A 10,313-nucleotide genomic window follows, 5' to 3' on the forward strand; every position below is an offset into this window, starting at 1 on the left:
TGGCTGTTGCCATTTTATAAACACAGAAAACAGACAGCAATATAACAGGCGCAAGAGGAAAATGCTAAATATAATCCGAGTCCATCCACCGTCATCTGGCCTGCCCTAATCCTCCAAGGCAGTCATTACATACAAACATAAACCCGGCCATAAACCTGCTTCATAATTCCACGCCATGAGGAGAATTTCACTGCAGAAAGTGCTGCTTTCATCCTAAATGTCATATAATACTCAAAATGAACTTATGAACCCTTTCATACCAAATCAGTTTGAGTGTCAAATACTATATTGTGTATTTTGCACTTTTTTTTCAATTCACAATAGAATTTTTAAGATAAATTTAACCGCATTTTCTATAGTTCAACTGAAAGGGAAAAAAGTTCAAACAATAGTCGCCCAAAAAAATTACCAATTATTAATTAACCATAATAAAATGTACACGTTATTATCCAGAAACCTGGAATTCAAAGCAAAAATCCCAAAATACCGAAATGTTCAAAGCAATAATTTTTTTTATGTGAACAGAAATTTTAATGAGATAAATAAAAAAATTATGTCTAAAAGTAAAAAAAAAAAAAAATAATAATAATATTTCATTACAGGAAAACTGTCATTTTAAATTTCATTAAATATATATAAAAAAAGACTAAAACTAAAAAGTGATATTAATATATATATATATATATATATACACACATACACACACATACACACACACACATAACTTTGCAGATTGATTAATGGAGAGCAATGGGCAAAATCCAATTAATTAATTAATTAATCAAGTAAATTAGATTAACTGATTTTTAATATGGTTGTTAGTTGCAGCCCTAGTCTGGAGCTAAAATGAGACTATAAGGGAGAATTTTAATAATCTTTCAAAAATATTCAGTCACATCCTTCATTGTTATTATTATATAATAACCAAAAACACCATTTATTAAGACCAAGTCAATTGTGCATAAGGTCTAGTCTTTGTTTTCCTTTACTAGAGTCCCAGCTCATGCACAAAATGAGCGATCACATATTTTTTGATATAGATCAAGTAATTTGCCCACACACATTTTTGATGAGAAACATATTGATTAAAACGGACACTCATCAAATATTGATTCCCTAAACAAACAATGCAAGCACACCGTGTTAAAACCAAGTGATATTACAGGCTTTCACTGTTTAAAAAAAAAAGTAGGTTTTCTGGCACAAGTGTTCCCCGTGGGCATGTGGCATCACCAGGGCTGGGGTCCCTTTGGCTGGGCGTTGTGTTGTGAGGGAGGAGGGGGCACATGAACACTCATATGTGAACAACTCTAGAGGAGCCTTTTGTTGCAGTACACATGTCTGCAGGGGCACCCTCCTCTACTCAGCCTGACAGGCGGCTCGAAAACTGTCAGCCCTGATCAGTCGCCCTTGCCTGGATCTCAACCCAAATTATAATCAAGAGCTCAGTCGCCCAGCAATGCCAATGCAAGATCAAGCAAAACCGATCCAGGGATCTGAGAGCCGGGATATCGGTACCAATGACCCAAGCTATGCTAACGGCCTACTAATCGAAAGTGCTGAAATGCTAAATAGAGACACCTCTGGTCGTCTCCAGGCATCACAGTGAAGACCATTTCTGAAATCACCAATATGCTGGTAGAAAGCGCAACACGGATTTAACCCTGCATCTTTAGACACTTTAAAAAGCATTTAAGTACATATTTGCACATAAACTGCAATACCAACCCTTGTATGAGAAAATCCCATCAATCCATTGGGAAGATGGTATCTTGGCAATATAACCCAACAAATTTAAACTCTCAAGTTGAAGCACTCTCAGATTTAGAATAAAAACTCTTTGTTCTGTTCATAGATGACTACTAAAAAGCTGGCAATGGGTGGACTCCGTACCAACAGTTTTTTAAGACGAAATCTCTTCCGCTTCATTGTGACATATAAAGAACTCATGACGATAATTGAAGTAACGACGACGAACAAAATTGTGTACCTCTAGAAGCATTAATCAAAGGGCTGAGCAGCGTTTAATGTTGCGAACTGCCATCAAGGTCGGAATCGCAATTGAGACTGACACACAAGTCACAATCCTTCACGCCATACAGTCTGCGAAATACAGACTACTGTCGAACGATATACAGATATAGCAAAAAAACGCCACAACCTACAGCAAATAAAGCAAATCAGTTCAAAATATCACAAGCTACTTAGACCACAACAACATATACTAGTTTCAAGGTATTTCTTGAGATGTAAAAACAATATAATTTAATGTTAAATGGTCTATATATCGACTATATATGGTCCAAAACTCTTAGCATTAGAAGACTTGGGACTAAAGGAATGATTTCTGGGGAACATCATCCATAAAGACATCGTAAGGTTAATTGTTCAGTTAACTGAAATACAGAATGCCGTTCCTTACGACCAATCATAACTGACCAGGCCACAATGTTATATCAAAATATTTGTTAAAAATCACATCTGAAAACATAAAAAGATTTACCTTCACAAAGCTCCTAACCGATGGCCACCAATACTGACGTTCGGAAAGGACTGAAATTAAAAACCACAGAGGGAAAATGATTTCTCCAGCGATCTCTCCTCAACCCCAATGGAACGGCACCATTTGATTGGTCCTGGTATGAGGTCATGTGGGTGAGGCGCTGGACACGTGATCTCTCACCGGATACAATGCACAAAAGGCAAAAAACGCCTAAATCCAAATTTCACTGCACCAAGTCCCTTGTTTGTCAACGGCATTATCACTGCTTGGGCTGAGGTAAAGGTTTTTGAGGCTAGAGGAGTCCCACTGAGCTCAGCGAGCAGCCCCGGGGTATTGGGGGTGGAATCGGCACCCAAGACTCCAGCCGTCTGGGTATGTCCAGCGGGCGACACATCAACGAAGCTGTACCCACCACTGTACATGCCTTTTCCTGCAGTCTGGTCCAGCCCAGGGTGTCTGGTCACCATCTGTAGACTCTTACATCAGTTACTTCTGTCATTACACTGAATATTTGTCTGTTGTGACATTTAAGCTTCAACCTTCATATGCTTTTATGCCCCTTCTACCTTTCCCTCACCCCGCTCTGTCCTTGTTTTTTCTGAGCTGAAAGATGTACAGCATGAACAATAAAAACAGGCGAACAGACATGGCCTAAAAACCAGGAGGTTTAAGCCGGATGAGGGGTGGCTTTCGATCAACATAATAATATCTGACAGTCCTTGTGTCTACCAGCCATTTTAATCTGGCAGAGTGAGGAATTATGGGGAGCTCCACTGGCTCAATCTGGATTATGAACCCCTGGCTAATTCGCTTCAGATGACCAGCAGAATATGAATTAATCATGAATCACTGAGGTTAAAACCCTTAGAATCATGACTAAATTATTGTTACTCAGGCAAACATCTCAATGCCTTTGAGAAAGGTTTAAAAAGCCAAAATAAGCCAAAGTACACTAACAATTCAAGGTACTCCCGAGGTTAAGACCAACCTAAGACATCAACTCGAAAGCGTCTAACTTTGAGACCAATCGAATGGGTGCCTCTTTCATTTTCCACTGAGGTAAATTTAATCCAGTCGTTTAAGGCAACAGAAACACTAATGCAAAGAGACAAATGTTCAAACATTCACAAAGAGTAAGAAACTTCAAGTGATCCCTGTGAAGAAGTGCAAAACAAAACCATAAACCCAAGATATACGTTCTTAGTGCAGCTTATTTATCATCCTTACCCGTTAGAGGAAAGTTCTTGAAGTTGAGTAAGGACCAGAGATGGAAGAAAGTAGGCACAATGAGAGGAATGTGAATGCGCCTAGTCCTATAACTAAACTCAACCAATGCCCCCAGCAAGGTCAAAAGGCAGGGTGGGGTGGGGAGGCACAGTTGACTTGTTTGGGAACAGCAATGGGTCCATCAATTGAGCAAGCTAATAGGCCCTGACGAGCATGAAGGAGACAACAATCATACAGAGTTTGAAAGGCTAAAGGTCACCTGATCTCATAGAAAACACAATGAAAATTTGGTACAGAACATCAAATCAGTCTCTTGTTCTTCAAAGTACCATGCGTCTAACAGAGCTCTGCAGAAGCACTTCCTGGATTGATCAGTTTAACTTTGTCTATAAGCCCTAATTGAGCCACAAACCTGCAGGGTTTAATTAAGAAGCTCATTACTGACTGCATGACACGAGGACCGCTGTACTGGCTCAGTGCTTTGCTTCGAGAGACCTGAAAAATCCATAAATCGCTGAGCGTAGAGGGAACGTGCAAATGCCTATGTCAGTACCGCACGACAGCGGCCTCTTATTTTATGCACTCGAGCAAAATCTCTTTCCTCAAAGAGTTCTCCAGGACGTTCTTAGTGACAATGCAGGGTCCTTTGGACACTGGAAAGAAAGGTTCTTACCCCAATGCCTTCAAAACACTTGAGGTCAGCATGAGAATGGTTCTTTCTTTCTAAGAGGAAGTGGATGCTTAAGACACGTTCCCCTGGAGGTTTGGAGGAATTCTGTAGTTTAAGTGTATCCCTTGGCCATACCTTCACACACAGACTGAGGATAAGTGGAAAATTCTGTTGCCTCGGGTCTCGGTCACACCGCTGCGGACTGGCTTTTGCCCCTGCTCTAAAAGCTTTTACGCCACCCCTCTCACCCAGACCTAGCTAGAGTCGGTAATGGAAAATTTCGCCTGACCCTCCATTTGGTTGCAGTGAGAGCTTTCAATAATGGGACAGCCCTGCAGCTAAAACCAATAGCTTCTGACATCAATTTCAAATGGAACTTTCAGGGTGGAACTGTCACCCTTATGGTGCAAAAACAACCTTGTTAATTCACAGAGCTAAAACATGCAAGGCCATGTAATGTACAAAACATAACACTTCGCGTAAAGGAGAACTGTACATGTGTGCTACGTCACTGATAAAGTGCAAAACGGTGTTGTTAAAAGAATAGTTCAACCAAAAAATGTAAATTGTCTCATCATTTACTCACTTTAATTACGTTTCAAACATATGTGCCTTTCTTTATTCTGTGGAACACAATATTTTAAAGAGTATTTTGTAGATAATGAAGAATTTCCATTCACAAACTTTTGAATGTGTCTAAAGAGTCAAAAAAAAATTTGTTTTGGGAACTTGGGTGGAGGGCCAGATTTTTATTAATAAATACTTATATTCGATGCGTTCGTCAAACCATATAGTGCATAAGTCATATCGACCACTTGTATAATACTTTTATGGTGGTTTTCTACCTATTCACTTTTATCATGTGGGAAAAAAAGTAGCATGTTAATCTGCAAAAATTCAACAAATAAGACAAGAAAGCATGTCAAAACAAGTATAGAGAGAATAAATGACAAAATAATTTTTATGTTTGAGAAAACTATTCTTTTCCCTTTCATTATTTTCCTTTGCCCAGAGAGAGACTGAATTCAAGCACAAAAACATCAAAGTCAGGCTTTGAGAGAGACATTTCTTAAACCTTTTTGCTTTAAAAATACTTCAAAATATGTTTTTTCCCATTATATGGATATGAACACAACATAAAATTCATTTGTGCATTTATGCAACTTCCCTTTCAACTTTAATCCATGTGTCCCCTTGTTCTCTCTCATGAAAGAAAGGCTTCACATATTCCTATCAAAAATCATCACAAACCAAGCAATACACAAATCAAAAAGAAAAGAGCATGTTTTTGAATAGGTAATCTTTTTGACCACACTGACTTTCATAGCATGGGTGAAAACATTCTTCAAAATATCTTCTTTTGTGTTCCACAAAGACAAACAGGTTTGGAACGACAAGAGGATATGTAAACGATGAAAATTTCCACTTCTGGGTGAATCTCTATAAGTCTAACAACAAAAAGGAGACAACAACAGCTTCACTATGTTATAAGCATTTACTCTGTGTCTCTGTGTGTGTGTGTGTGTGTGTGTGCACGCGTGTGTGTATAGTTTTGGATTTACCATCAAAAGTTTATATGCACAGAACAAAATTTGAATCTATTGCAGATGCATAGCAAGAAACTCACAGAATGCAAGCTGCTCTCCAATAGCAATTAATTCAGAGACAAGCAATGAGAAGGAATGCAAACACAGGTATATGTGCATTTCATGCGGTTTTACTGATTTAGCAGGGAACAGAATTGTTACAAAAGCTTTCTATTTCAAATAAATTATGTTCTATTCATGAAAATTAAAAAATAAATAAAAAAAGAATTCAAGAACAGTAAATAAAAACAACACAACTTTTCAACAGTGAACTTTTTCAAATAAGCACCAAATAATATTAGAATGATTTCTGAAAGATCATAATAGGGATGCATATTGCCGATATGAGCCCGATACTGAGCTCCTGTACTCGTACTCGTTAAAATGCCCCAATACCAAACGCCCATACCACACAGCATGTGATAAGTGCCATATTCAGCAACCCTCTACATTGCGAGTAAATCACTCGCATATGCGACTAAATCTTACTCTGGGCGACTAAATGATGTCTAATATTAGCCAATGGCGGATGCGCAGCGTACCTGTATTTAACGTCCCGTAACTCTAGTGTGAAGGCGCACGACTCGCCGTCACTTTGTTTCACACGTTTTATATTGTTCTTATTAGTTCGTATCATTATTATCTTATCAGTATTTTTGATTCCCCCCCAATTTTTTGTATTTTTTTTACAGAAACACTGAATGACCAAAAAAGCACCACCGCCAGTCCAAATATCAGGATTACGAATGAAAAAGGAAAAAAGAATGACAAATTCTGCTGTGTATTATAGCACTTCTAAAAAGACCCCTATAAAATATAGGAGTACAAGTAAATGCTTTCTGGGGAAACTGTTTTAGAAAGCTTTCATTTAAGAAGCAGGAGTAAATATTTTGACTGAAATTAATAATAAAATTGCAAAATTCAAAAAGCTTTCATTTAAGAAGCAGGAGTAAACATTTTGACAGAAATGAATAATAAAATTGCAAAAGTCAATCACATAGAAGTGTAAAGGAAAAATTATAATTTGGTGCTGAGATATTCAGCTGTTGTGTATCAGAAGGAAACAGGCGCTGCATGTTAATGTAGTCCATCCTCCACTAAGATGTCGGTTCAGCTCAGCTTGGCAGCACCCTACATGGCTCAGCCTTCCTTAAAGCAACGCCTCATCATCCTTCAAACAGCGCCAGTGATTCAGAGAGACCTCTGGAGTCTTCTGGGTCTTTCCTTCCTCGCTGTCCTATGCTATATCTTTCTGCATGCACTAATCCCTCCCTCTGATCCAGAACAGGGTGGCTAAACACTGCGGCTCATGTGGCCGGGCGCCGAGACCCAGTGACACAGGACTGAAGTGGCTGAGGAAGATGTCACAGTGACTCACTGATGAAGTTCTCCCAGAGTTCTCTTGTCAAACTCCCTCTCCTCATACACACTTCAGGCTATTCTTTAGAGCATGTATGACTCCTACTGTCTATGCTGGCAATGTGAACACACAATACAGAAAAACAACTGGTGAGCCAGAATCAAAAATCTTTTATAACGGTCGGCCGGACATATAGCCTACATTGCTATCTGACAAAAAAAGACAATAAAATTGAGGCTGCAATGCCAGCAAGTAATTGCAAAGGCCTGTAGAACAAGTCTAAATAAATCAACATGCATTTATCAGTGTCTGGAGGTTTGTCTCAGGGGAGTTGTGAGTAAGATATCATCCTCGCTTTCTGTCGAGAAGGCAAGGACGATGAAAAAACCCTCGGCACTCAGACAGAGTTTTGAGGAACAAATTGTTCCACAGAACCTCTCATATAGTTTTTTTAATCTAAAAAAGAGGTTGTCTGTTGCATGTTTTAAATATTTTCTTTTATTCACTTTTGGGGGTCATATGTGTTGCAGATATTTGTTCAAAACATAAAAAAGGTAATTGTGTGCTAATGTAAAATTAAAAAAATAATGATTAACAATAATGAATAACAACTGTGTTTATAAACTCATAATTTTGAGATATTACGTTGAAATTAGAAGAGCATCGCAATAATGAGAAATAAAGTTGCAATTTCGAGATATAAACTCTTGATTACAAAAAATGAAGTCACAATAATGAGAAATCACCACAATGAAAAATAAAGTTGCAATTTCAAGATAATATATTCAGAATTGTAAAATATGAGGTCACAATTACAAGAAACAGTCTTAATTTTGAAACCTCACTATATAAGATATTAAATCACAATAATAATAATAATAATAATAATTCATTACATTTATACAGTGCTTTTCTGAGTACTCAAAGTGCTTTACATAGAAGGGGGGAATCTCCTCAACCACCACCAATGTGCAGCATCCACCTGGATGATGCGATGGCAGCCATATTGCTCCAGAACGCCCACCACACACCAGCTTATTGGTGGAGAGGAGAAGGAGTGAAGAAGCCAATCAGCATATGGGGATGATTAGGAGGCCATGATGATCAGAGGCCAATGGGCAAATTTTGGCCAGGATGCTGGGGCTACACCCATACTCTTTTTCGAAGGACATCCTAGGATTTTTAATGGCCACAGAGTGTCAGGACCTCGGTTTAACGTCTCATCCTAAGGACAGTGCTTCTTACAGTATATAGTGTCCCCATCACTATACTGGGGCATTAGGACCCACACAGACCACAGGGTGAGCACCCCCTGCTGGCCTCACTAACACCTCTTCCATTATGAGGAAAAAAAGTTACAACTGCCTTTTAATTTTTTTTTATAAACAAGGCAAATTATATCTGACATTGTATTGCTATAACGATAAATTTTGCTACAAAATTTGAAATTATTAAAGGGGTCATATGATGCGATTTCAAGATTTCCTTTCTCTTTGGAGTGTTACAAGCTTTTGGTGCATAAAGAAGATCTGTAAAGTTGCAAAGACTAAAGTCTCAAATCCAAAGAGATATTCTTTATAAAAGTTAAGAGTCAACCACGCCTACCTAAAACGGCTCGTTCTAACACGCCCCCACATGTCTACGTCACGATGTGGGAAGATTTGAATAACGCCGCCCAAATTTTCACGCAAAGAAAGAAGGCGTAACTTTTATTCTCGTGTAGTCATAACATAACATTTAGCAAAGCTTAATATATGATGCTTATGTGTGCCCCTGGTTGGGAATCACTGAAATATAAGACTACAAAAAATCAGTGCAGAAATATGTGAAAACAAAAGAGAAAAAGAAACCAGAATGCAGTCAGCTCACACTGCCACTGGAAATAAATAGAGCTGTGTTTGCATATTTATGCATGCAATAACTGAATGTGTCAGGGCACACTGTAAAACATGCTTATATAAATAAGCTTGTGTAGTAAGTATAGATCTATAAAATCAAAGCCAAACCGCCTGCCTTTGTTTTCTCTTAGCACTGAGATGAGTGTGTGTGTGTGTGTGTGTGTGTGTGTGTGTGCGTTTAATGCCCTGCCTTAGAATCAGTCAGGCTGCATCAGCATCAAAGTGAATCATTAGTGGCAGAGGAAAGTATTGCAAAGCAAGCTTGAACAGAAACAAACAATCCATGTGCTGTTGAGAAGCATGACTGTTTTAACAAGGCGAATTATGCAAAACACAAAAGTTCATTCTGCTCGAGACCGGATCAATCTGGCAATCGCTCCGGATTTCAAAAAAGCTAAAATGACAGGCAGGGGTGGTTCTGTGGGGGAGCTTTTGTAAGGCTGTTAAAATGATCAAATAAAGCTTTTTTCCTTCCACAAAGTACTTAAAACCTCCCACTTCCAGAGTGTTCAGTGCCATAACTAGTCCCAGACTATTCTATTTAAATAACACATCCATACAAGACAGAAAACTAATTCAGAAAAGAATTCCTATTTGCTGTTATTCCGATCATTTACCAAAACTGCAATTATTTACTGTACAACATTCCGATTTTCAATTAATAGGTATATATGACTAAATTGAAGGCATAGTCCACCACTCATCATTTACTCATTCCAAACTTGTACTATATGCATTTTTCTTCTGTGGAATACAAAAGAAGATATTTTAAAGAATGCTGGCAAAAATAGTTTTGGGTCCCATTGACTTCTATAGTATTTTTTCCATACTATGAAAGTCAATGCGAGTCGAAAGCATTTGGTTATGTAGCGTCTGGACCAATCAGACACACAATTATTTGTTATTCTTAACAAATAATCCCTAACACCCCTAACCCAACCAACTAGCCAAATATGAGGGTCTATGAACCCTTCCCCCAAAATGTGACTTCCACCTCAAAAAGGCAGAACAGGCCCCTGGTTACCATGGTAACCAGGACACCTCAGCCAGATGAAATAAACGTTACAAC

General features: G+C 38.4%; 1 protein-coding gene across 14 annotated transcripts in view; it reads right to left on the reverse strand.

Moving 5' to 3' along the window:
* The window catches only part of pcbp3 (poly(rC) binding protein 3), a 69,536-nt gene that overhangs the window by 26,766 nt on the left and 32,457 nt on the right, over positions 1-10,313 (reverse strand). Inside the window, exon 1 of one of the 14 annotated variants that reach the window (XM_016539229.1) lies at positions 3,731-3,797. The exons of 12 other annotated variants lie outside the window; for them this stretch is intronic. The gene's annotated coding sequence lies outside the window, so the exon portion shown is untranslated. Of the gene's footprint in view, positions 1-2,503; positions 2,601-3,730; positions 3,798-10,313 lie in introns of those variants that run through there. One more of the 14 variants, XM_016539230.1, reaches the window with a different exon arrangement.

This window comes from Sinocyclocheilus rhinocerous, unplaced genomic scaffold (genome assembly GCF_001515625.1).
Source record: "Sinocyclocheilus rhinocerous isolate Xijiao unplaced genomic scaffold, SAMN03320098_v1.1 scaffold1569, whole genome shotgun sequence".
In the NCBI taxonomy this organism is placed as follows: domain Eukaryota; kingdom Metazoa; phylum Chordata; class Actinopteri; order Cypriniformes; family Cyprinidae; genus Sinocyclocheilus; species Sinocyclocheilus rhinocerous.